The sequence below is a fragment of the Hypanus sabinus genome, chromosome 8 (assembly GCF_030144855.1).
Source record: "Hypanus sabinus isolate sHypSab1 chromosome 8, sHypSab1.hap1, whole genome shotgun sequence".
Classification (NCBI taxonomy): Eukaryota; Metazoa; Chordata; class Chondrichthyes; order Myliobatiformes; family Dasyatidae; genus Hypanus; species Hypanus sabinus.
This window is the reverse complement of record NC_082713.1, coordinates 91,661,428-91,687,971: the sequence shown is the minus strand read 5'-3', so window position 1 is coordinate 91,687,971 and position 26,544 is coordinate 91,661,428. Positions and strand designations below refer to the sequence as shown.

At 45.6% G+C, this 26,544-nt stretch overlaps 1 protein-coding gene across 1 annotated transcript in view; it reads left to right on the top strand.

Moving 5' to 3' along the window:
• Positions 1 to 3,194: 3,194 nt before the first annotated feature.
• Positions 3,195 to 26,544, top strand: part of LOC132397781 (terminal nucleotidyltransferase 5C-like) — a 62,092-nt gene continuing 38,742 nt past the window's right edge. Inside the window, exons 1-2 of the mRNA XM_059976541.1 lie at positions 3,195 to 3,568; positions 14,511 to 14,564. The gene's annotated coding sequence lies outside the window, so the exon portion shown is untranslated. The remainder of the gene's footprint in view (positions 3,569 to 14,510; positions 14,565 to 26,544) is intronic.

Below are 26,544 nucleotides of genomic sequence, written 5' to 3'. Positions count from 1 at the left end.
ATTTTGGCATTTGTGCCGTACACATTCCTATCCTTCCTTATATCTTAGGCATTGGGGTTTCCATATCAGGCCATGATGCCACCTGCCACCAACAATGTGATCGAGAGTGCAGTGGTGATGCAGAAGTTTGGGAAACATGGCAAGATTGGGAATGTGTTGCCATGTTTCCCAAACTTCTGCATCACCACTGCACTGAGATATCAGATGGCAAAGTGGGTCTGGCCTTTGAAAACATAAGCCTGGCCAACTCTGATAACTTCTAAGAGCTGCCCTTTTTTGATGGCTGTAGTTTCACACCCTGTCTCAGAATCCAAACTTATATTGACTGGACAGCCACAGGCACAATATCACTTACCCTGTCCGTGCTGAAATTTCTGATCCTTTTTCTTTTGCCTATTATCTCATGGGTGTTTAGGGCAGGAATAAAGGCCCTCCATCTTTGGCAGTGTTCACAGCTTCCTGCATGGTGTCTGTAGCTTCCACTCAGTTTGCACTACTGTCAGTCATGCAGGTCCTGGGTGGAGACTCAGGAATACCGTCACCTCAGATATAGGATTCTTCATTGCTGCTTTTGTAGCAATTTTGTTTTACCAGTTAGGTAAACGTTTCGGGCCGAGTTAGTTCAGTTAGTCCTTAGCTGAACCCCCGGACCTGGGGACTAGTGGACCACTCTTTGTCTGGCCTCTACCCAAAAGCCAAAGGCCTAATTCCAGCCATCATACTTCTCCAATTCATTGAGGCACACAAGCCTCCAAACCACTACAAGGTTGTTGTCCTCTTGGCGGTCTGATTCTTTGGGGTTTCCCAACCTTTTAAATTCCATGGACGAATGCCATTAAGCAAGGGGTACATATACCCCAGGTTGGGAAGTCCTGCCCTGTTCTATAGTATTTCAACCTGCCTTTATTAGCTCCATCCCTTCCTACGTCTTGCCAGTCTAACAGCTGTCTAAGTGTTTTAAATGCGGTCACTGCTGCTGAGCACCACCACAGGAGAGCCAGAATAATGTAGCAAAATTGTCTTAAAGTGGATTTCATAACTTCAGTCAGCTCAGTAGTGCCCTTTCGGAATGAAATCCTGCGACAAGACATGCTATCTGGATTCTAGTGCAAGGTCTGGCCCCGAAACAACGATACTCCACCAGAAGACCAGTAGCATGAACATCACAGTAGCGCAGCTGGAGGTCGGAGTTCAATTCTGACGTCATCGGTAAGGAAACCTCCCTTCTCCCTGTGGAGTGTGTGGTTTTCTTCGGTGCTCCGGTTTCTCCCATAGTTCAAAGACGTACTGGTTAGTAGATTAATTGGTCATTGTAAATTATTCAGTGATTATGCTGGGATTGAATCGGTGGTTGCTGGGCGGCGGGTCTCGAAAGACCGGAAGAGCCTATTCCGCTCTGTATCTGCATAAAGATGTCTTTGGACCCGCTGATTTTCTCCAGCGGATTATTTGTTGTTACTCATGTACATTCTTTGAAATCAACCTAAAACAAACCTCTGTTCAATTACTGCAGACAGCATAAGTAGACCAATAATCAGGTGGTTCAATCAATGACCCCCCCCCCCCCAACGTTACGTTCCAAATCTATTTGCTTTGATGGTGACTACATCTGCGATTCACTAATCGCAGCGGCCAGTCATTAGTTTTAAATTGCGCTTCATCTTGGTTTTATTTCCTGACGACTTAAGCACTTGTCCTTTGCTTGCTTGCTAGGGGACCGGGCGGGGACTTGGCCTGAGTGGAACAGCACCGGCCCCGTTGCGGTGACTATTCAGAGGCTGATTCTGCTTTTCCTTTACTGCCAATCTCATCGACCCTGCAGGGCACCGCATTGGGCGTTGAGCCCAATACATCAATACACACAAAAGGCTGGTGGAACACAGTAGGCCAGGCAGCATCTATAGGGAGAAGCCGAGATCCTTCGTCAGGACTCCGAGGAGCCCAATACACCAGTTGCTTTGTGTTCATACTGATTGAACTTTTTGCAGGTGTACAGAATAAACTGTCCTTACCTGTCTTCCGCGTGTATGTAGCGATCGTGGAGTTCAGTCGCAAATGCTCCCTATAAGAAATTTCCTGCCCGGAGAGGACGGTCACCGGTAACCAGAGCAGCAGCATGGAGACGAAGCAGTGCTCGGCCTGGGGACCACGATGTCAATGAGAATTGCCGAATGCTCACCAAACTTCATGGCGCATGGCACATTCAAGCCAAACAACGACAGCTGTGGGCTGTAACATCCCCACACCCATGTTACCGCGAATTATACGGAAGTTTGTTAAGTGTCACTGATGGCTTTCACAACCATAAACATAGGAACAGAATTAAGCCGTTCGGCCCATCGAATCTGCTTTGCTACTCGATCATGGCTGGTTTATTACCTCATTCCCCTGCCTTTTCCCGTAACCTTTCACACCCTTACTAATAAACCATTTAAAAATGAGTTTCCCGGCGCCATGTGAGAGGAAAATAGTTTGCTCCGAGGGGTGGGACCATTCGCAGAATCTCCTTTTGTCCATTTCACCTTGCCCCGAGGGCCGTATCTATAGAGAAAGACCACTCACTGACTGCCGGGTTTGGGGTGTAACTCTACCGACTCCCGAACTTATATTCATTTTCCATATACCTATGCAATTCCACTTTACAATATACGATTGAAATCGCTCCCACAGCTCTTTCAAGCAATATATTCCAAATCAGAACTCGCTTCTGTTAACAGGTGTCTTCTGTGGTTAAACAAACCGAACTTAATCAAGACAAAGTATGTTTCCAAACGGTGTCAACCTGTCTCCGTGAAGCACAATATTCCGCTCCCCATCAGCTCGGGGCCGCGGAGTGGAGGGGTTGGGAAGCAGGGGTCAGCAGTTCCTCCTCACCCTAACCCCACAGCTCTCCTCCAGAATTATTTCTCGCAGAACTGAGAGTGATTCTAACCGAAAGGAATTAAACTGAATTTACACGTTGGTTGGATAGAATTGAATGTACAATGCACATGAACTAAAGTTTACAGCGGCGAATGGATGCACTTGCATCGATACCGGTCACTCCGGGGGACGTGCTTCCATTCGCGAGATCACTTTGAAGGGCCGTATGTTTTTAGTCCTGGGCCACCTTAAATATCTGACGACAGCATCTCCAGGACAACAGCTTTACGCTCCAAGGACTGTGCTAGAAAACACACCGACACGGAGATTTCTCTCAGTAACACCGCTCTTCCGGACAGATCCTCGCTGCTCCCGGAGAGCCCGTCGTAGATTCAACGCTGCGGTTGCAGCGAAGAGTGGGACCCAGACCAGGGGCGACCGCAACATCTGAACTCGGAGCTGGATCCACCCGCCTAAACAGCAAAGGAGCCTCAGGTAGCACGCCTGATAGACCAGGATCCACGAGTGATCCGGATCCTGTGACTTCAGCTCGGAAAAGGGTTCCAGGTTGGCATTCAGCAGCCAAGGGTGACTGACAGCTGGAGCCAGTCCCTGCCGGAGCCGTACCTCCAGAGTGAGACAGCCAGAACACAATCGCGAGTGGCAGCCTCACACCAGCAAGACCAGCGCCGGGTACCTAGTGTCGGTGAGTACCGTTACTCTTTGCGGGCGACTTCCTGGGATTTCCCATTGCGCCCACCCATTTAGTAAACTGCGATTCCCGCGGAGACTGAAACCGCGAGCAAACCCGGTGTCAGGAATCAACCCTCATCATTTGAGGGGCTAGGTCGAGGGAATAGCACAAGTTCACAAAGGGAGATTCCCCCCACAGTGATCTGGGACCTGGCCCTTCTCATCCCTTAACAGATAGTGGTTACAGAACAGTGTTCTTAGAGGAAAGGCTGCGGGTGCAACCCGACGACCTCGGTGCTGAGAATGTAAACAACTACAGAGAAGCTGGGCTCTGTGCACTTTCTCCGCACCGCCTTCACAACACTGGGCCGGGCTGCTTGGATCGGGGTCCGTTGTCTGGGACTATATGGTCCGAGATACATGAAAATGTACAGTACCTTCTTATCCTCACATCCACACAACAGTACAGGCATGTTGTACAAAGCGACCGCACTGTCCACCCAAAATCTGACCAGCTTTGCCTCCCTCTGCAACCGGACCATTGACTTCCTCACCGGAAGGCCACACTCTGTGCGGATCGGGAATAACCCCTTCTCGCTGAGGATCAGCACTGGCACACCTCAAGGATGTGTGCTTAGCCCGCTGCTCTACCCTCCCCACACGCACGATTATGTGGCCTTGCGCAGCTCAAACGTCATCTATAATTTTTTCGACGACGCAGTATTTCAAATGGTGTCCTGAAGGCGGAAAGAGCAAGGTGGATCAGTTGGTCCTGTGGTGTAGCAGCAACAACCTTGCACTCAAAGTCAGTAAAACCAAGGGAAGAGAACACACGCCAATCCTCATCGGAGGATCAGAAGTGGAGAGCAGTTTCAAGTTCCTGGGTGTCAACATCTCTGAGGATCTATCCTGGTTCCGACATATTGATGCAATTACAACATTAGGAGTTTGAGGAGATTAGGTATGTCACCAAAAGCATTCGCAAATTCCTACAGAAATACTGTGGAGAGCATTCTTATTGGTTGCATCACTGTCTAGTATAGAGGGGCCACTGCACAGATCAGAAAAGCTGCAGAAAGTTGTGAAGTCAGCCAGCTTCATCATGGGCACTAGATTTTACAGTATCCAGGACATAACACCATAAGACACAGGAGCAGAATTAGGCCATTCAGCTCATTGAGTCTGCTCCACCATTCCATCATGGCTGATCCCACTCAACCCTATACATCTGCCTTGCCATATCCTTTGATGCCCTGACCAATCAGGAAACAATCAACTTCTGCCTTAAAAATACCCATGGACTTTGCCTCACAGCAGTCTGTGGCAGAGCATTCCACAGGTTCACTACTCTCTGGCTAAAAAAAAATTCCTCCTTTCCTCTGTCCTAAAAAGTCACCCCTCAATTTTGAGGCTGTGCCCTCTAGTTCTGGATAACCCCACCACAGGAAACATCCTCTCCCATCCACCCTACCTAGTACTGTCAACATCTTCAAAGGGCAATATTTCAAGAAGGCAGCATTCATTATTAAGGTCCCCCATCACTCAGGACATGTCTTCTCATTGCTACCATCAGGATGGAAGTACAGAAGCCTGAAGGCACACACTCAGCAATTCAGGAGCAGATTCTTCCCCCATCCCCTGCCTTCAGATTTCTGAATGGACATTGAACCCATGAACATTACCTCAGCACTTTTCTCTCTTCTTTCACTCCTTATTTTATTTAATTTTGAATTTGATAATTTTATTATTAATTATTGTAACGTACTACTGCCGTAAAACAAACTTCAAGACATATGTCAGTGAAATGAGACTTGATTGTAATTCTGATTCTAGCCTTGTGTAGCAGTCTGCATGTGGAAACAGGCACATCTATGAGATTATGGGTGCCTTAACCACTGCAATATAGGCTGAATACAATTCATTTTAATGGCTAACCTGCTGATAGAAACAGTCCACAATAAGCAAAGCTCCTTGGGAATGTGTCCACTAGGTAATGATAACAATCAGCAAGCCTCATTTGTAGGCATGATGCTTGAGCCATCACGGATAGCAAAGTGCCCAGGACTTCTACAACATTCAAGCCTGAAGGGAATTATGGGGAAAGGGGCGGAATAATTCCATTGGTGGTGACCGATTGAGAGAGATGTTCCAGGAAGTACAGTAGAATTGGTCAAGTTGTTGAATAATAAAATTGATGTGACAGTTGTGATGGGAGGAAAGTTTTTGTTTCAATTCTAGAGGGATGTTCGTTAGATACCAGTCTCCCTGCACACAGAGCAGTTGGTGCAGGTGATATTCAGATCTAACCTGCATATTTACTCTGGTGGGGAGCACTCAGTGTTTATCTTAATCATCCCAAAATATGTAAACATGAACAGACTGTCTGAAACCAGTCCTAAAGGTGGCAAAAGATCACAGGAAAGTGGTAATAAATAAAACATCAGTATATATAAATGGCTTTATAAATGAAGCCATCAATATTTTAATATTGTAGCCAATTCTGGGTGGCAGGATTTCTAATTTCTGGCACACAGAATTGGCAGAATATTAGAATATTAATGGTTCTTGATGACATGGGTAAGTTTATAAAGCCTGGGGTACTGTTTTTTTTTACTTCTCTATCATATGTGCTGTGTATGACTGTTAGTATAGTGTTTTGCTTCTTGGTCCTGGAGTACCACTGCTTCATTTGCTTGTATTCATGAGGAGGATAATCATGTACGGTTGAATGACAATTGAACTTGAGCTGAAAACTTTAGCTGGCTCAACATGGGAGATGGAAGTAAAGGAAGTTACCATTTCTACTACTGTAGTCGCGCACAACATGCTACTAAAGAAGCTACCACGCTGCTGGTACCACAGGTCGGGGTTTGCTGGTAGACACGTTGCACAGGAGTTGATCCGCTGCTGGGCCAATGGAGACATCCTCCAACTGAAGCCCCGAAACAGCAGTGCAGTAAGTCGATATCTCAGTGTCTGACCGTTGTGCTTCCGCCAGTGCTGCATAGTCTATCGCTGTGGACAATATGCCTACTGAGTGGAGATGGGGCGAGACAGTGTGTCGGCGACGACGTTGTTCTTCCCTGCGATGTGGCGGACATCCGTGGTGAATTCTGAAATAAAGGACAGGTGCCTCTGCTGTCGAGCTGACCATGGGTCCAATACCTTGGCCAGTGCGAAGGTGAGGGGCTTGTGGTCCGTATACACGGTGAACTCCCTTCCCTCGATGAAATACTGGAAATGCCGGACAGCCAGGTAGGGCGCTAGCAACTCTCTGTCAAAGGCGCTGTACTTCACCTCTGGTGGCTGAAGAAAGCAAGTGGTTGCCACTGGTCCTCGTCGAGCTGCTCCAGGACTCCCCCGACTGCCGTGTTGGAAGCGACGACTGTGAGTGCCGTGGGTACATCGACTCTCGGGTGCACTAGGAGGGCTGCCTTTGCCAGCGCCTCCTTGGCCTGCTCGAACGCCTCCGTGGACTCCGCGTCCCATGCCACTTCTTTGGCCTTGCTGGCCATCAGGCTGAACAAGGGTCTCATGATGCTTGCCACTGGCGGCACAAATCGATGATAAAAGTTGACCATCTCTACAAACTCCTGCAGGCCCTTGACTGTGCTGGGCTTGGGGAATTGGTGGATGGCCTGGACCTTGTCCGGTAGGGGAACTGCACCGTGTCAGTTCACTCTGTGGCCCCAGAAGTCGATCTCCATCAGCCCGAACTGGCACTTCGCCGGATTGATTGCCAGTCCGTGGTTGCTCAGGCTTTGGCACAGCTGGCGCAAATGTGCCACATGCTCTTGGTGCAAACTGCTGGCCACCAGGATATCGTCCAAGTAAATTAAAAGGAAATCCAGGCCATGTCCCACCGAGTCCGTGAGGCTTTGGAACATTTGGGCTGCATTCTTGAGACCGAAAGGCATCCTCAGGAATTTAAATAAGCCGTACGGGGTGATGAGGGCTGTCCTGGGCACATTGACAGGATGCACTGGGATCTGATGGTATCCCCTGACCAGGTCGATTTTCGAGAAGTTGGTCACTCTGTGCAGGTTCACCATGAAGTCCTGGATGTGGGGTACTGGGAATTTGTCAACGGTTGTGGTGTCGTTGAGCCTTCTGTAGTCTCCGCAGGGCCTCTATCCTCCTGCGGACTTGGGCACCATGTGCAGCGGGGATGTCCACGGGCTGTCTGAGCGGCATACGTTTCCCATCTCTTCCATCTTACGGAACTCCTCCTTGGTGAGGTGGAGCTTGTTGGGTGGGAGCCTGCGAGCTCGGGCGTGCAGTGACGGTCCTTGTGTGGGGATGTGGTGATGCACGCTGTGCTTGGGGTCGGCCGTGGAGAACTGTGGGGTGACTATGGAGGGGAATTCCGCCAACACCCTGGCGAATTTGTTAACTGAGAGGGTCACGGAATCCAGGTGGAGGGCCGGTAGCTTGGCTTCTCCGTGCTGGAAAATCTGGAACGTCTCGGCGTGGACCAAACGCCAGCCTGTTAGGTTGACCAGGAGGCAGTTGGCTCGTAGGAAGTCTGCCCCTAGTAATGGCTGTGACACCACTGCCAATGTGAAAGTCCAAGTGAAACAACTGGACCCAAAATGCAGTGAGATAGTTCGCGGGCCGTACGTTCGAATACTGGTGCCATTTGCAGTGGTGTGTTTGGGGCCTCGGACCGCGTTACGAGTGTCCATGTTCGAGGGGGATGTATGCTGACTTCGGCCCCAGTGTCTATCAGGAAGCACCGCCCAGAGTGTCGGTCCCAGAGGTACAGGAGGCTGTCTCGGTGGCCAGCCGTCATAGCCATTAGCAACGGCTGGCCCTGGCGTTTCCTGGAAAAGCATATGTTGGATGGCAGCAGCACGCATCTGAGCCCCATCTTTGGTGATAGAAACACCATTGTTCCGAACTTTCGTCTTTCTCCCCCCTGTGGGTCTCGACGGCTTCGGTTGCAGGGCCTGGGCTATGGAGCACGATCATAGCTAGGCCAATGGCGGCTGCTCCACATTGCTTGCTCTGCCAAAGGACATCTGCTTTAGCAGCGACCCTGTGTGGGTCACTGAAATCCTCACTCACAAGGAGGAGACGAATGTCCTCTGGTATTTGTTCGAGGAACAACTGTTCAAATAAAAGGCACGGCTTATGGCCATCCATGAGTGACAGCATATCGTTCATGAGCTCAGACGGTGTGCGGTCGCCCAGGCCGTCCATGTGTAGGAGTTTGCGACGGGAGAGTCTGAACATATGGATCAGGAGCGCCTTTAGTTTATTGTACCTGTCCTCCGTTGGTGGCTGGCATAGAAAGTCAATGATCCGGCCTGCCGTCTCCTGGTTGAGCGTGCTGACCACGTAGTAATACCAAGTGGTGTCGGCTGTAATGTCTCTGGTATTGAACTGGGCCTCAGCCTGCTCGAACCAACCGTGGGGCTGAGTGGCCCAGAAAGTTGGGAGCTTCAGAGAGACCACGCTGTGCGAGTTGCTCAAACTCATGTCTGGTCGCTGAGTCGCTGGCTCCAGATGCCATCTGGAATGTCGGGGTCACCAATGTAGTCACGCGCAACTCGCTACTAAAGAAACACACGGAGACAGAGAGAGCTGAACTCAGAATGCCTTTACTGATTCAAAATCGCACGCTTAAATCTCCCCTCCCATGGGCCTGTGACCCGCGGGGCGGACATGATGTCAGACTGTCCCCGAGTGGGTAGTTCCAAACACACTACTGCGTGTCTGCCCGTGGCTCCCGATGGCAGTTCGAGTCCCACGTGTGCCACACTACTTTAATTCTCTAATTTTAAGAAATTATTTCTTTATTTTCTGGAGTACCCATCAGCAGACCTTTCCTTAACCCCTATATTTTGTTTTTCAATTTACTTTAACATTTAAATTACTCAACAAGATTACCAATCAATGTTTAACTTCACTTTGAACATATTCTTTACTAAATGTTCAACTACTTGTTTTCAGAATTAATTTCTTTGGTGAGATGCTATTAAAAGGTGGATCATTTTGTATCTGCTGTTTAGCACAGAATTGTTCTATATTCCTTCTCAAAGTCCTTGGGCATCTGCTGTATAAGTGGAAGGCTAAGGCTATGCAGGAACCAAGGAGTGATACTGAAAATTATCAACTTTAACTTAATAGTTCATGTGAACTCAACATCTCCCGATGATGATCTGTTGTTCATCCTGAATTCTGTACATGGTGGAAGTGCTGAATGGTAAGGACACAACTGAAAGCTATGATCTGTATGAATTAATTAATGAGGGTTAAATGTGCTTGATTCCATCCTTACTGGCAGAACAGTTAGATAATCTGATTCGGAAGGTGTATGGCCTTCATTAATTGAGACATTGAATACAATAGCAGGCAGGTTATACATCAGCTTTGTAATATATTGGTCAGACCTTACTTGGAGCACCGTGTGTAACGGTAGTCAACAAAGCAGTGACAATGCTGCAGCAGGTGCTCCAGAAATGGAGCAGTTCAGTTATGAGGAGAGACTGAAGAGGTTAGGTCTATTTTCCATAGAGTAGATGAGGTTAAGAGGGGACAGACTGAAGTAGAGATAAGACAGACTGTGGAAAACATTTCCCCACATCAAAGGTTAATAGAGCTACAGGACAAAGCAAGGGATAAAAGATTGAGGGGGGACCTTTCTCACCCAGAGAGTAATGAATGAGTAATGATACATTTACATGGAGGGTAATGAAAATAAAGTCAGTGACAACTTTTAAGAGGTGAAGTGTCTCGATGAGCATTCTAATCATGTAGGTATGGAAGGATATTGGCTAAATGTTGAAAATTGGGATTGATGCAAATGTGTTCCCACTAGTTAGCATGGAAGTTGTGGGCTAAAATGGACTGGTTCCATGCTTTATGCTTCCATGATGAATTTGCATGTTGCATCTTCTCATATTCTACCACAATATAGTGCCTGTGGAGAAAAAGTTCTAGGTACGCAGCACAGAGATATTACATTGTGCATTGAGCCACTATCACCATGTCCACAATACTGAATCAGAACAGATCTGGTAGCTTAAAACCAGACACCCATAATGTGTGTTGGTGTGTAATGGAACCAGAGTTGTCCATAACCTTGTGGCCCATCATGTTCTTGCACTCTCCTATTATAATCAAGGTCTGGAGGAGTGGTACCAACCTCGGTTCAATGAGAAATGTAGAAAGGCAGTTGTAATCAGCTTCAATCCAACTCACAGTCAAGTGATATCTTGGGAAGCTTAAGCACTGAATAATGTGCATACAAAAAAGACAAAAAAGAATGCAATGGACAGAACTAAGCAATGCCACATTCAAAGTGTCAGATCAAAGCCTTTTGGTGCTGTCACATTGTGAATTCAGATTCAGGTTTATTATCACCGGCATGTGACATGAAATTTGTTAACTTAATAGCAACAGTTCAATGCAATACATAATCTAGCAAAGAGAAATAAAATAATAACAATAAATGAAATAAAACATAAAAGTAAAAAATAAGCAAGTAAATCAATTATGTATATTGAATAGATTTAAAAAACATGCAAAAACAGAAATACAGTATATTTTTTTTAAAAGTGAGGTAGTGTCCAAAGCTTCAATGTCCATTCAGGAATCAGATGGCAGAGGGGAAGAAGCTGTTCCTGAATCACTGAGTGTGTGCCTTCAGGCTTCTCTACCTCCTACCTGATGGTAACAGTGAGAAAACGGCATGCCCTGGGTGCTGGAGGTCCTTAATAATTGACACTGCCTTTTTGAGACACCGCAACCAAAAGATGTCCTGGGTACTTTGTAGGCTAGTACCCAAGATGGAGCTGACAAGATCTACAACCTTCTGCAGCTTCTTTTGGTCCTGTGCAGTAGCCCCTCCATACCACACAGTGATGCAGCCTGTCACTGCAACTACAATTATGGAAGTTTTTGAGTGTATTTGTTGACATGCCAGATCTCTTCAAACTCCTAATAAAGTATAGCCACTGTCTTGCTGCCTTTATAACTACATCAATATGTTGGGACCAGGTTAGCCACACAGTCATGTGTATATAGAGAGCAGAGCAGTGGGCTAAGCACCACTGAGTTGCACCAGTGTTGATCATCGATGAGGAGGAAATGTTATCACCAATCCACACAGATTGTGGTCTTCCAGTTAGGAAGTCAAGGATCCAATTGCAGAGGGAGGTACAGAGGCCCAGGTTCTGCAACGTCTCAATCAGGATGTTGGATTGATGGTATTAAATGCTGAGCTATAGTTGATGAACAGCATCCTGACATAGTTGTTTGTGTTGTCCAGGTGGTCTAAGCTGCGTGGAGAGCCATTGAGATTGCATCTGCCATTGACCTATTGTGGCGATAGGCAAATTGCAATGGGTCCAGGTCCTTGCTGAGGCAGGAGTTCAGTCTAGTCATAACCAACCTCTCAAAGCATTTCATCATTGTCAAAGTGAGTGCTACCGGCCAATAGTCATTAAGGCAGCTCACATTATTCTTCTTTGGCACTGGTATAATTGTTGCCTTTTTGAAACAAGTGGGAACCTCTGCCCGTGAGAGGTTGAAAGTGTCCTTGATTACTCCTGCTAGTTGGTTGGCACAGGTTTTTAGAGCCTTACCAGGTACTCCATCGAGACCTTGAGCCTTGCGAAGGTTCACTCTCTTTAAAGACAGCCCAACATCAGCCTCTGAGTCAGAGATCACAGGGTCATCAGATGCAGCAATCTTCACAGCTGTAGTTGTGTTCTCCCTTTCAAAACATGCATAAAAGGCATTGAGTTCATCTGGTAGTGAAGCATCGCTGCCATTCATACTAATGGGTTTCGCTTTGTGGGAAGTAATGTCTTGCAGGCCCTGCCAGTGTTGCTGTGCATCTGATATCACCTCCAACCTCTTTCAAAATAGTCTCTTCGTCCTTGAAATAGCCCTCCACAAATCATACCTGGTTTTCTAGTACAGATCTAGCCTTCAGCAAATGAAGTATCTCCTGTTTTATCCATGGCTTTTGGTTTGGGAATGTACAGTAAGTCTTTGTAGGCACACACTCATCCACACAGGTTTAATGAAGTTGGTAATAACTGCAGCATACTCATCCAGATTCAAAGTTAAATCCATGAATACAGTACAGTCCACGGATTCAAAGCAGTCCTGTAGGCACTCCTGTGCTTCCCTTGTCCATAACTTCTTGGTCCTCACTGTTGGTGCTGCAGTCTTCGGTCTCTTCCTATACTCAGAGAGTAGAAGTACAGCCAGGTGATCAGACTTCCTGAAGTGAGGGCATGGAATAGCATGGTAGGCATTCTTGATGGTGGTGTAATAATGCTCCAGTGTATTGTTTCCTTTGGTATTGCAAGTGATCTGTTGATGGTAGTTGCTTAGTGATTTTTTTCAGACTGGCCCAAATCGATGAAGGCATTAGGGTGCGTTGTTTTGTGCATGTTGATCCTATTACTCAGATCATCTGAAACCTGCTTGACATTGGCCTGAGGTGGAATTTAAACTGCTACCAAAATGACCCCGAAGAACTCCTATGGTTGGTAAAAAGGATGACACTTTACTGCTAGATATTCCATGTCTGGTGAACAAAATTGGGACAGCACTAATATATTTGTGCACCAAGAAGAGTTGATCATGAGGCATACTCCTCCACCTTTGCTTTTGAGAGACTCTATAGATGTATCCTGACAGTGTACAGTAAACCCGTCGATCTGAATTGCTGCATCTGGTACATAGGAATTAACCAGGATTCCATGAAACAAATGACACACATGGTCCTATGTCCCCCTGATTCAGCACCCTGGTTCTGAGATAATTGATTTTATTCACCAGAGACCATAAGTTCACCAGCAAGATGGTCAGTATAGTGAGTTTAACACCCCATTTCCTTAAATGCATTTGTAATCGTGACCTTTGCCCGCGCTTCCTCCAAGGTGTCCTCCATGGGCAATTTCGACCACAATCGATGTTGTTTCTGTCAGTTTTAAGCAGTGATAGTTCATTTAAATGCATTAAGACATCTTTGTTGACTGTACTGACCTTGGAAGCAGTTGTGCTTTTTAGCTGTACCAGGCTGAAACAGGAATATTTAATCGTGTCCATTGAGAATACTGCTGCTACTCGAATTGCGCCTAGGCACCCCAGAATTGTGGTGAGCAGATCTTTATTCACTATTCTAGCAGGACCTGTACAGTGGTATCAAATACAAGACTGAAGTATCTACAAACTTCTTCAGCCAGATGATTCAAATTGGTTATTCTCTACATTCCCATTAACAAAAAAGCCAATTTTGATTCACTCTACATGGCGTGAACAAATGACTGAGAGCACTGGATGTAGCAAAAAGTAAACAAAAACTAATTATACCAGGAATGTTGCTGAAGACTTCTACTTGAGGCTTGACCAATGTTTAGCAAAGCTATTCCAGTACAAGTCCAACGCTAGTAAACACTAAATAAGTTGGACAAATTATTGTCTACTCTTCATCACTACTTTCCAAGAAACTGCTCACCAGTACTGATTTTCTCTAGGAATAATCAACTTTAGTCCACTTTACATAAGTTGTAGTGAGGATCTGGGTGAGGGTGACTACCCCTGTTATTAAAGAAGTTTGTGATCCAATGCAACGTTAAATGTTAGTGAAATTGAAGTGAATGGGCATCAAAGAGGCAATGTTGATACTTTCAGTTGAGCCAATTGGAAGGGAATCTCATAGGGGTACGAGTCATCTGGTGCAGATTCCAATGGTTGGAATCTACTATGCCCTATGTGCCTCACAAAGAAGCCAGCTGTAATAGTTCTGTCATCCATGATCTAGAATATTGCCGCAGAGGTTTCTCAGCATAGTGTCCTGGGTCCAACCTTCTTCAGCTGCATATTACTGAGCTTCCTTCATAAGATAAGTAATGATGCTTAATAATGTCAGTGCAATGTTTAGTTCCAGTTTCCGTTCGTTATAACATGAATATCTCTATGCCTGGTTTCAGCACAGGTGGGACATCACGCTGGAACGGCTGCCAAACATCATTTGTACCACACGGGTACGTACCAAAGAAAGACCATCTCACATTGAGAATCTAACCACCTATCCTTGATATTCCTGGCATTACCTTTGGCAAATCTCATCATCAATCTCCTGGGAGGCATGATTAATTAGAAAGTCAATTGAACCATCTAAATGAACACAAGCAGGTCAGATTCTGCATATTCTGCACAGCAAACACCATCTACAAGGCATTACTCAAGAGTGTGAGGGATTTCTCTCTATTTGACATGATGAGTGCAGCTTTAGATTTGCTTAACAGTTGCCAGGAGGAATCAGCTAATTGAGAAATTAAAGTGAGAAACAGGAACAGGAGGAAGTCAATGAACTTGTTCTGCATTTGTCCTGTCTATCAGTGATCTGAGCTTGGTTTTCAAATTATTTTCTCACACTTCCCTTGCCTATTGACTCCCTTTGTGGTTAAAATGTTTGTCAGTTTCCACCTTGAATGTTTTCAATTAATCAACCTTCACAGCTGTCTCAATAGATAAATTAAAAGATTTATTGCCCTCTAAGGAAAGAAATTCCTTTTCATCTCCAAATGAAATGCTTGAAATTTAATTCTAAAACTATATGCTCCAATTCTAGACATGCCTACAGTGGAAACATCCTCTCAGCAACCACACTGTTAATCCCTCAAGGACCTTATATTTTAGTAAAATCACACCTCATACTCCAGGAACCACCAGAAATCAGACTAGTGAATCCTTGCTAAACAAGCTCTAGTATAGCCTTCCTTAAATATTGATTCCAAAACTGTATTTAGTAATTTTACATTTCTAAGTTGAGAAGTGATCAATCAGCAAGAGGGATTCATGAGGAAGGGCCAATAAGAATAATCCAAGTGCAAGTGGAACAGCCATTTGCTGAGCAGCCATTCTTTCTGAGTGTGCCAGTCTTTACAGTGGCTTTGGCACATCAAGTTTGGGTGAGATACACTGCCCTGTAAGTTACTCTCTCTCTGTCCCTATTTGTTTATTCCTCATGTTAGGGCATGTAGATTACTGAGAATGTCTCTGGGGGCAGTGGTCTGTACTGTGTGTGGGATGTGGGGAAGTCTGGGAGATGTCCAGTTTCCCAGATAAACACATCTGTATCAGGTGCACCAAGCTGCAGTTCCTGAGAGAACGTGTTAAGGAACTGGAGCTGCAGCTCAATGACCTTCAACTCATATGGGAGAATGAGGAGGTGACAGACAGGAGCCAGGTAGGTAGTCACAGATAACTGGGTGACTGTCAGGAGAAGGAGGGGAAATATACAGCCAGTATACAGTTGTAGCTGTTCACTTCAATAATAATTATACAACATTAGATACTATTGAGGGGTATGACTTACTAGAGGGAGCCACAATAACTGGGTCTCTGGCACAGAGTCTGGTGCTGTGGCTCAGAAGAGCAGAGAGGTGAAAAGGACTGTGGTGTTGATAGGAGATTCCATAGTCAGAGGAACAGAGGCAAGGTTCTGTGGGTGCGATAGAGATATTTGGATGGTATGTTGCCTCCCTGGTGCCAGGGTTAGGGATGTTTTGGATTGTATCCATGGTATTCTAAAGGGAGAGGTTGAGTAGCCAGGAGTCTTGGTATGTATTGCCACCAGTGAAAAGTGAAAAGATGATAGACAAAGTGAAAAGATCCAGAAGATGGATTTTAGGGAGCTAGGTGGAAAGTTGGAAACAGGGCCTCCAGGGGAATAATCTGCCTGTGAAGGTAAGAATAAGATGATTTGGCAGGTGAATGTCTGGGTGAGCTGGGTGAGGAACTGGTTCAGGGGACAAGCATTCAGTTTTATGGATCATTAGGATCCATTCTGGGGAAGATATGGCATGTCCAAAAGGGACAGGTTACACCTGAACCCGAGGGGGTCCAATATCTTTGCCTGGTTGTCTGGAGTTTAGGTGGGTTTAAACTAATTTGACAGGGGGATGGGAACTGGAGTGGTAGTGCTGAAGATGAGGTAGCTGGTTTACAAACAGGCAATGTGTAGTGAGGAGAGGCTGATGATAGGGCAGAATTGCAGTCAACAAGATGAGCTGCAATGTGAAAGGTGGACCAAATAGAAAAGGGTGAACACAGGACTGAAGGCATTATATTTGAATGCGCACAGTATATAGAATAAGGTACTGTAGATGAACTTGTAGCACAGTTACAGATTGGCATGTATGATGTTGTGGGCATCACTGAATCGTGGCTGAAAGAAGATTATATCTGGGAGCTTATGACTGAGGATACACATTATATTGAAAGGATTGGTGGGAAGGCCGAGGGGGCAGCATTGCTCTGTTGGTAAAAAATGAAATCAAATCATTAGGTAGAGGCGACATAGGATCAGAAGATGTTGAATCATTGTGGATAGAGCTAAGGAACTGCAAGGGTGAAAAGACCGTGATGGGAGTTGTATACAGACCCCCAAACTGATGTAGGTACTGATGTGACCTACAATTTCAATGTGAGGTAGAAAATGCATGTGATAAGCGTGTTGTGCAATGAACCGGAATTGATCAGATAAGATTGATAAGATAAACGAAACTTGAGGGACAAATTCACCCTAAAGTTTGAGACAGAGAAGCTAAAGTCAGATGTATCAGTAATACAGTGGAGTTAAGGGAATTATAGAGGCATGGGAGAGCAGCTGGCCAGAATGATTGGCTGTGATGATGGCAGAGCAGCAATGGCTGGAATTTCTGAAACTTCAGAAGGCACAGGATAGATACATCTCAAAGAGGAAGAAGTGCAGGTGTACCCCACTTTACAAATGTTCACTTTTACAAAAGACCTAGATTAGTAACCTGTTTTTTCATTACAAAGAGGATTTTCGCTTTTACGAAAATGTTTCCCAAATAAATTAATGGTTCTTCACTTTACACCATTTTGGTTTAAGAAAGGTTTCATAGGAATGCTCTACCTGTCTCAAGGGGATGTGGAGACTGGGCCCAAATGCAGGATGCAGGCATTGAAGTACTAGGAGCAGGACAGGAACAACTAAAGGATAGAACAAGATGGGAAGACCGTGGCATGCAAAGGTGATCCTGGGATTCAGAGAGTTCATGGCAAAGGCAGGACCCTGGCTAGGCTAAAGGATGGGTCTATGGGACAAGGAATGCTGGGACAATAGTCCCCTGGGCAGGCCACATTACTTCTGGGCAGGGCCACCTCCCAGGCAGGAACACGGGGGCCTGGGCAGGTCACAGGGCACACCCCATCAGAAGAGAGGGGTAGGAAAGGGTCAGAGACCCCACCAGGCAACAGCAGTCCAGCCTGCTTACCCAACAGAGGCAAGGGACCAGAAGGGAGCTCAGTCCAGGGTGACTACAAGAACAGACTTGCAGAACTAGATGATTAACAGTGGGTACTCCAAGCCAGAGTCAAGACAGGATAGCCAGGCAAACAAGACAACAACCCCCCCAACTGGACTCAGTCCCAGAGCCTCTTATATACACCTGCCAGCCGATAGGTCTCAGGTGCACCTCCTTAAGCCAAGTTGATCCTATTTGGTGTGCGGACCGGATCATAACACTACCCTTGTAAAGGGGGGGAGGGGAACACCTGTATTGTAAAGACAAGATGCCACAATTGTGGCTAACAAGAGAAGTTAAAGCAAGCATAAAAGCCAAAGATAGGGCATATAATAGAGCAAAAGTTAGTGAGAAGTTTGAGGATTCAGAAGCTTTTAAAAATGGATTCCAGAAGTTCTTTTCAGGTAAAGAAAATGTAAAAGAGAAGCTAGAGGTGAATATTGGACCACTGGAAAATGATGCAGGAGAGGCAGTACTGGAGGACAAGGAAATGGCAGATGAACTGAAGAAGTATTTTGTATCAGTCTTTGTTGTGGAAGGCATGGGTAGTGTCGTGGAAGTCCCAGGTGTCAAGTCATGAAGTGTGCGAAGTTACCATTACTGGGATGAAGGTTTATGGGAAACTGAAAGGTCTGAAGGTAGGTCAGTCACCTGAACCAGATAGTGTACACCCCAGTGTTCCAAAAAAGGTGGCTGATAAGATTGTGGAGGCATTAGTAATGATCTTTCAAGAATCTCTAGATTCTGGAATGGTTCCAGAAGACTGGGAAATTGCAAATATCTCTCCACTCTCCAAGAAGGGAGAGAGGCAGAATAAAGGGAATTATAGGCCAATTAGTCTGACCTCAGTGGTTGGAATGATGCTGAAGTTGATTATTAAGGATGTGGTTTTGGGGTACTTGGAAGCACAAGATAAAACAGGCCATAGTCAGTATGGGAAAGTCTTGTCTGACTCATCTGTTGGAATTCTTTGAAGAAATAACAAGTAGATAAAGGAGAATTGGTTGATGTTATGTATTTGGATTTTCAGAAGGCCTTTGACAAGGTGCTACACATGAGGTTACTTAACAAGTTACAAACCCAAGGCAATACAGGAAAGATTCTAGCATGGATAAAGCAGCGACTGACTGGGAGGAGGCAAAGAGTGGGAATAAAGAGAGACTTTTCTGGTTGGCTGTCGGTGACTAGTGGTGTTCCACAGGGGTCTGTGCTAGGACTGATTATTTTTATGTTGTATGTCAATGATTTGGATGACAGATTTGTTGCAAATTTTGCAGATGATATGAAGAAGGGCATGTAGTTCTGCGGAAGTAGAGAAGCTTCAGAAGGAGTTAGACAGATTGGGTGGCAGTTAGAATACAGTGTCAGGAAGTGTATGGTCATACACTTTCGTAGAAGAAATGAAAGGGTTGACTATTTTCTAAATGGAGAGAAAATACAGAAGACTGAGGCAGAAAGAGATTTGGGATTCCTAGTGCAGAGTTCCCTAATGATTAATTTCAAGGTTAAGCCTGTGGTGAGGAAAGCAAATGAAATGTTAGCATTCATTTCAAGAGGACTAGAATATAAAAGCAAGGATGTTATGTTGAGACTTTATAATGCACTGGTGAGGCCTCACTTGGGGTATTGTGAACAGCTTTGGGCTACTCATCTTAGAAAGGGTGTGCCAAAACTGAACAGAGTTCAAAGAAGGTTCACAAAAGTGATTCCAGGATTGAATGTTTGTCATATAAAGAGTGTTTGATGGCTCTGGGTCTTTATTCACTGGAATTCAGAAGAATGAAAGGTGACCTCATTGAAACCTATCAAATGGTGAAAGGCCTCGATAGAGTGGTAATGGAGAGGATATTTCCAATGGTGGGAGAGTCTAAGACCAAAGGACACAGCCTTGAGGTGCTACATTTTGGTAGGAATAATCCAAATAGGACATACATGGTATGTCCTACATGGCATGACATACATAGGGCATTGAAGAATGCAGCAGAACAGAGTGATCTAGGAATAATGGTGCATAGTTCCCTGAAGGTGGAATCCCATGTGGATAGGGTGGTGAAGAAAGCTTTTGGTATGTTTGCCTTTATAAATCAGAGCATTGAATATAGGAGATGGGATGTAATGTTAAAATTGTACAAGGCATTGGTAAGGCCGAATTTGGAGTATTGTTTACAGTTCTGATCACCAAACTATAGGAAAGATATCAATAGAGAGAGTACAGAAAAGATTTACCAGAATGTTACCTGGGTTTCAGCACCTAAGTTACAGGGAAAGGTTCAACGAGTTAGGTCTTTATTCTTTGGAGCGTAGAAGATTGAGAGGGGACTTGATAGAGGTATTTAAAATAATGAGGGCGATAGATCGAGTTGATGTGGATAGGCTTTTTCCATTGAGAGTAGGGGAGATTCAAACAAGAGGACATGATTTGAGAGTTAGGGGGCAAAAGTTTAAGGGTAACACAAGGGAGAATTTCTTTACTCAGAGAGTGGTAGCTGTGTGGAATGAGCTTCCAGTAGAAATGGTAGAGGCAGGTTTGGTATTGTCACTTAAAGTAAAATTGGATAGGCATATGGACAGGAAAGGAATGGAGGGTTATGGGCTGAGTGCGGGCCAGTGGGACTAGGTGAGAGTAAGTGTCGGCATGGACTAGCAGGGCCAAGATGGCCTGTTTCTGTGCTGTAATTTTTATATGGTTATATGGAATGGAGGGGTGTTCTTTCAGAATGGAGATCAGGAGAAATTGTTTAAGCCAGCGTGTGGTGAATCTGTGGAATTTGTTGCCACAAGAAGTTGTGGAGGCCAAATCTTTATGTATATTTAAGGCAGAGATTGACTGGTCAGCCCATGAAGGGATTCTGGGTGGGAAGGCAGGAGATTGAGGCTGACAGGAATAATTGATCAGCCACAATGAAATGGCAGAGCAGTCTTGATGGGCCAAATGGCCTAATTTTGCTCCTATAGCTTATGGTCTTATTAAACCTTTCCTTTAGTCCTCACTCTGCATACAATAAAAGCAAAAATTCATTGTCCTCATGACCCATTTGCTGTACTTGAATGCCAACACTTTTGTACTCATCCACTAGTGTCCCCAAATTCCCTGTTAACACTGCAACTTATGAGTCTCCACTCCTGATTTGGAAATATATTACTACCCTTTCACTTTTACCAGGTCTAAATCTAGGAACCCTCACTCAATACTATTGTGGGAGCACCCACATCAGAAATACTAGGTGTTGGTTCGTGAGTATACAGATGTTAAGATCTTGGATAAAAATGAAAAAGACATGGAATACGTAGCACGTGTGGACTGCAAAAGAGAGTTAATATTTCATGTTGATGACCCCAATCAGAACTGAAAATGGGAAACTGAAGCTACAGACAAGATAGGGGTGAAATGTTTGTGATTATATAGCTCCTGGGGTTCTTCATGTGATACAAATGTTGCTTTCAGTGAAAGCAATGAATGTTTATTACTCAGAATTAATCATCTGGAGGACTGTAAACAGAGAATAAAGAATGGCATAAGTACTATAAAGAAAATAAAAATAGTGCTTGAAATGAAGATCTGGAGGAAATCTGAAATAAGAGAAAGTGCTGAGATAGTACACGGACTGGGCAGTATCAGTAGAGGAAGAAAAACTAAATTAATGTTGCAGTGTAAGACCTGTGTCAGAACAAGCTGAGAGAATCAGGAGAGAGTGAGGTTGTTGAATTCATTATTGAGTCCCAAGGGCAGCCATGTGCTTGTATGGAAGGCAAGAAACTGATAACAATAATGGTGAGTTGCTTTTGAACTGGAAGCTCGTAGGTAGGTGTCACCAAGGCTCAGTGATGGGTCCATTGCTGTACGTCATCTATACCAATGACTTGGATAAAAATGTACAAGGTATGTTTAGTAAGTCTGATGATAATACTAAAATGTGTGGTGCAGACGGTAAAATTTTTCATCAAGATTTACTTGATCAGCTGGGTGTGAGCTGAGGAGTATCAAATAGAATTTTGTTAAGTACAAGGTCTCCATTTTGGGAAAGCAAATGAGCGTAGGAATTTCACAGTGAACAGATGGGCATTGAAGAGTGTTGTAGAACAGAAGCACCTGGGAATCAAAGCATGGTTCCCCAAAAGTGTCATTGCATGTAGACAGGGTAGTGATGAAGGTTTGTGGAACAGCGGCATCATCCATCAGAACACTGAGATGGAAGTTGAAATGTTAAGTAGCAGTTGTGGGGCTGCATTTGCAATATTGTGTTCAGTTTTGGTCATAAGAGAAATGTCACAAAGTCACAGAGTCATAGAGAAGATCAGGCCCTTCAGCCCATCTGGTCAATAGGTTCCAATAGGTACATTTAATGTCAGAGAAATGTATACACTATACATCCTGAAATTCTTTTTCTTTGCAAACATCCATGAAAACAGAGGTGTGTCCCAAAGAATGAGTGACACTTAATTGTTAGAACCCCAAAGCCCCCCCAACTCCCCCCTCCCACACAAAAGCAGTGGCAAAGTAATAATCCCCCCTCCCCCTCCAGTGGAAAAAAAAGCATCTGCACCCTCCACTGAGCACTCAAGCATGCAGCAAAGCATCAGTAAAGGCACAGACTTACAGTACTGCAAAGACTACTCATTCACCCGGTACTTTGACATACCACAGGCTCTCTCTCTCTCTCTCCCTAATAAAGGAAAAAGAGGTGCCCCGTTTCACAGCAAGACAGGAGACATAACAACTCACTGATTAATGGTGCTAAAAGTCAGTTGCGTCACTTTTTCTGAGCTCTGTGCCGAAAGAACTCTGGTCTCTGGGAACACAGCCAACAGCCAGCTCACTGCTTTCGATCTTCTGTCTCCCACAACACATCATGCAGCAGCACCGACCTTGAATCCACCCACCTCTAGAGCCACAAAAATCCAGCACCCTAAAGGCGCAGTAGTCTTCCAGGCCGTGTCCTTGGTATATAAAAAGCGGTCTGGAAAGTGACTGTTTTAGGGTCTGGTAGCCCTACATAGTCTCTTCCCTGATGGGTGTTGGACAGAGTCCATCAGCAGGGTGCTGAGATCCTGCTTGATCTTACTGGTCTTTTCCCAGTACCTTTCTGTATATATATATGTCTAGGGGATGCATTGAGCAGTTTTGACCACCTGTTGTAGAGCCTTCCTGTCTGCTGCATTGCAATTTCCATACCATGCAGTGATGCAGTTCATCAGGATGCTCTGTACTGTGCTTCTGCAGATTGATGTGCAATGGATATGGATGTGCACCAATCTTCAGCCTCCTCAGAAAGTAGAGGAGTTGGTGACCTTTCCTAATTGTGTAGAATGTGTTCTAGGATGATGAGATGTTGTGTGAGATGTGTGCTCCCAAGAGTTAGAAACTGCTCACAGTTTCCTCTGCGGTGCTGTTGATGTAAAGAGGGGGTTATGTGTGCAGCGAGTTCTGAAGTCGATAAACATCTTATTGACGATGAGGAAGCAGTTATTTGCTTGACTCAAGACCTCAAGCTCTTCCACCTTCTCCCTGAAGGCCATCGCAGTGTTGTTGGTGATGAGCCCTGACAATGTGATTACTTGGGTGTTTGTCTGTACAGTCATATGTGAGCAGAGTGTTTAGTCATGGGCTAAAAGAGCTACACAGCTCAGGAGGACTCCCATGTTGAGGGTGATGGGGAGAGATGAGTGGCTGTGCATTCTGACTATCTGTGGTCCATTGTTTAAGAAGACCAATAGCCAGTTGCACAGAGGTGTATTTAGACCAAAGACTCGGAATTTGTTCTGTGGGACAGTAGTGTTGAATGCTGAAATGAAATACAGAAACAGAATTCAGAGGTAAGTGTCCTTGTTTTTGAGGTGTGATAGCACCAGGTGCATGACAGATGCCACGGCATCTGTGATAGAGGGGTTGGCATCAGAGCTACTGGGCAGTAGTCATTTAGTTCTGAAGGTGTGGAGTTCTTTGGTACATGGATATGGAGGCCGATTTGAAGCATGTGGGTACAGTAGCCTGGATGAGAGATGTGTTGAAGATGTCCATGAAAACATTCGTGAGCTAGTGTACACACTCGTTGAATACTCACCCTGAAATATCTGGTCTGGCCGCCTTACAGGGGTTGACTCTGTAAAGAGTCCTTCTCACATCTGCTGATGGTACAGACAGTGGCTGCTCACCAGGAGGGGTGAGGTAGCTTTCATGGCTGGCATTGTGTTGCATGCCTCAAAGCATACATAAAAGTTGTTTGGTGGGAGTTGTCACTGGTACAGTCGACACGTTTTTTCCTTGCATATTCAGTAATTCGCTTGTTGCCCAGCCACATATGCCAAGGATTGTTATGATCCTGAAATTTTTGTACGTAGGCAGTCTTTGCCCTGCTGATACTTAAGATGAGGTGTTTCCTGGCTCCTTTGAGAGCTGTTCTGTCTCCAGAATTGAAGGTAGTGTCTCGAGCTTTTAGTAGTGAGTGCAGCTCAGCATTCAACCAGGGCTTCTCGTTGAGCTGGGAGATGACCATTCTTGAGGTACCTATACTGTCCATGCATTTACTGATGTTGCTGATGGCAGATGAGGCACATTCCTTGAGGTCCATGTCTTCTCTACTCGTGGTGGCCTCCTTGAACATCTGCCAGTTCATCTGTTCAAAACAGTCCTGAAGCATGGAGCAAACACGAGGAAATCTGCAGATGCTGGAAATTCAAACAACAACACACACAAAATGCTGGTGGAACACAGCAGGCCAGGCAGCATCTATAGGGAGAAGCGCTGTCTATGTTTCAGGCCGAGACCCTTCATCAGGACTAACTGAAAGGAAAGATAGTAAGAGATTTGAAAGTAGTGGGGGGAGGGGGAAATGTGAAATGATAGGAGAAGACTGGAGGGGGTGGGATGAAGCTAAGAGTTGGAAAGGTGATTGGCGAAAGTGATACAGAGCTGGAGAAGGGAAAGGATCATGGGACGGGAGGCCTAGGGAGAAAGAAAGGTGGGGGGGGGGGGAGCACCAGAGGGAGATGGAGAACAGGCAAACAACTAAATATGTCAGGGATGGGTTAAGAAGGGGAGGAGGGACATTAACGGAATTTAGAGAAGTTCATGCCATCAGGTTGGAGGCTACCCAGCTGGTATATAAGGTGTTGTTCCTCCAACCTGAGTTTGGATTCATTTTGACAATAGAGGAGGCCATGGATAGACATATCAGAATCGGAATGGGACGTGGAATTAAAATGTGTGGCTACTGGGAGATCCTGCTTTTTCTGGCGGACCGAGCTTAGGTGTTCAGCGAAACGGTCTCCCAGTCTTTGTCGGGTCTCACCAATATATAAAAGGCCACACCGGGAGCACCGGACGCAGTATACCACACCAGCCGATTCACAGGTGAAGTGTTGCCTAACCTGGAAGGACTGTCTGGGGCCCTGAATGGTGGTAAGGGAGGAAGTGTAAGGACAGGTGTTGTGGGAAGGGATTGGGGGTGGGGGCGAGTGGACAAGGGAGTCGTGTAGAGAGTGATCCCTGCGAAAAGCAGAAAGTGGGGGGAGGGAAAAACGTGTTTGGTAGTGGGATCCCGTTGGAGGTGACAGAAGTTACGGAGAATTATATGTTGGACCTGGAAGCTGGTGGGGTGGTAGGTAAGAACAAGGGGAACCCTATCCCGAGTGGGGTGGTGGGTGGATGGGGGTGAGGGTAGATGTGCGGGAAATGGGAGAGATGCTCGACAACTCTCTGATACCTCCTCTTATTTACCCCTTGATCATGACCCCACTAAGGAGCACCAGGCCATTCTCTCCTATACCATCACCAACCTTATTAGCTATGGGGAACTCCCATCCACTGCCACCAACCTCATAGTTCCCACACCCCGCTCTTCCCGTTTCTACCTCCTACCCAAGATCCACAAACCTGCCTGTCCAGGTAGACCTATTGTCTCAGCTTGCTCCTGCCCCACTGAACTCATTTCTGCATACCTTGACACTGTCTTATCCCCCCTTGTTCAATCTCTTCCCACCTATGTTCGTGACACTTCTCATGTTTTGAATTTTTTTGATGATTTTAAGTTCCCTGGCCCCCACCATCTTATTTTCACCATGGATGTCCAGTCCCTATATACCTCCATCCCCCACCGAGATGGTCTCGAAGCTCTTCGGGTTTTTTTGGATTCCAGACCTAACTAATTCCCCTCTACCACCACTCTCCTCCATCTAGCGGAATTAGTTCTTACTCTCAATAATTTCTCCTTTGGCTCCTAACACTTCCTCCAAACCAAAGGTGTAGCCATGGGCACCCGTATGTGTCCCAGTTATGCCTGCCTTTTTGTTGGCTTTGTGGAACAGTCCATGTTCCAAGTCTATACCGGTATCCATCCCCCTCTTTTCCTTTGCTACATCGACGACTGCATTGGCGCTGCCTCTTGCACGTGTGCTGAGCTCGTCGACTTCATTAACTTTGCCTCCAACTTTCACCCTGCCCTCAAATTTACCTGGTCCATTTCTGACACCTCCCTCCCCTTTCCTGATCTTTCTGTCTCCATCTCTGAAGACGGTCTATCTACTGATATCTACTATAAGCCTAAAGACTCTCACAGCTACCTGGACTATTCCTCTTCCCACCCTGTCTCTTGCAAAAAGGTTATCCCCTTCTCACAATTCCTCCTTCTCCGCCGCATTTGCTCTCTGGATAAGGCTTTTCATTCCAGGACGAAGGAGATGTCTTCCT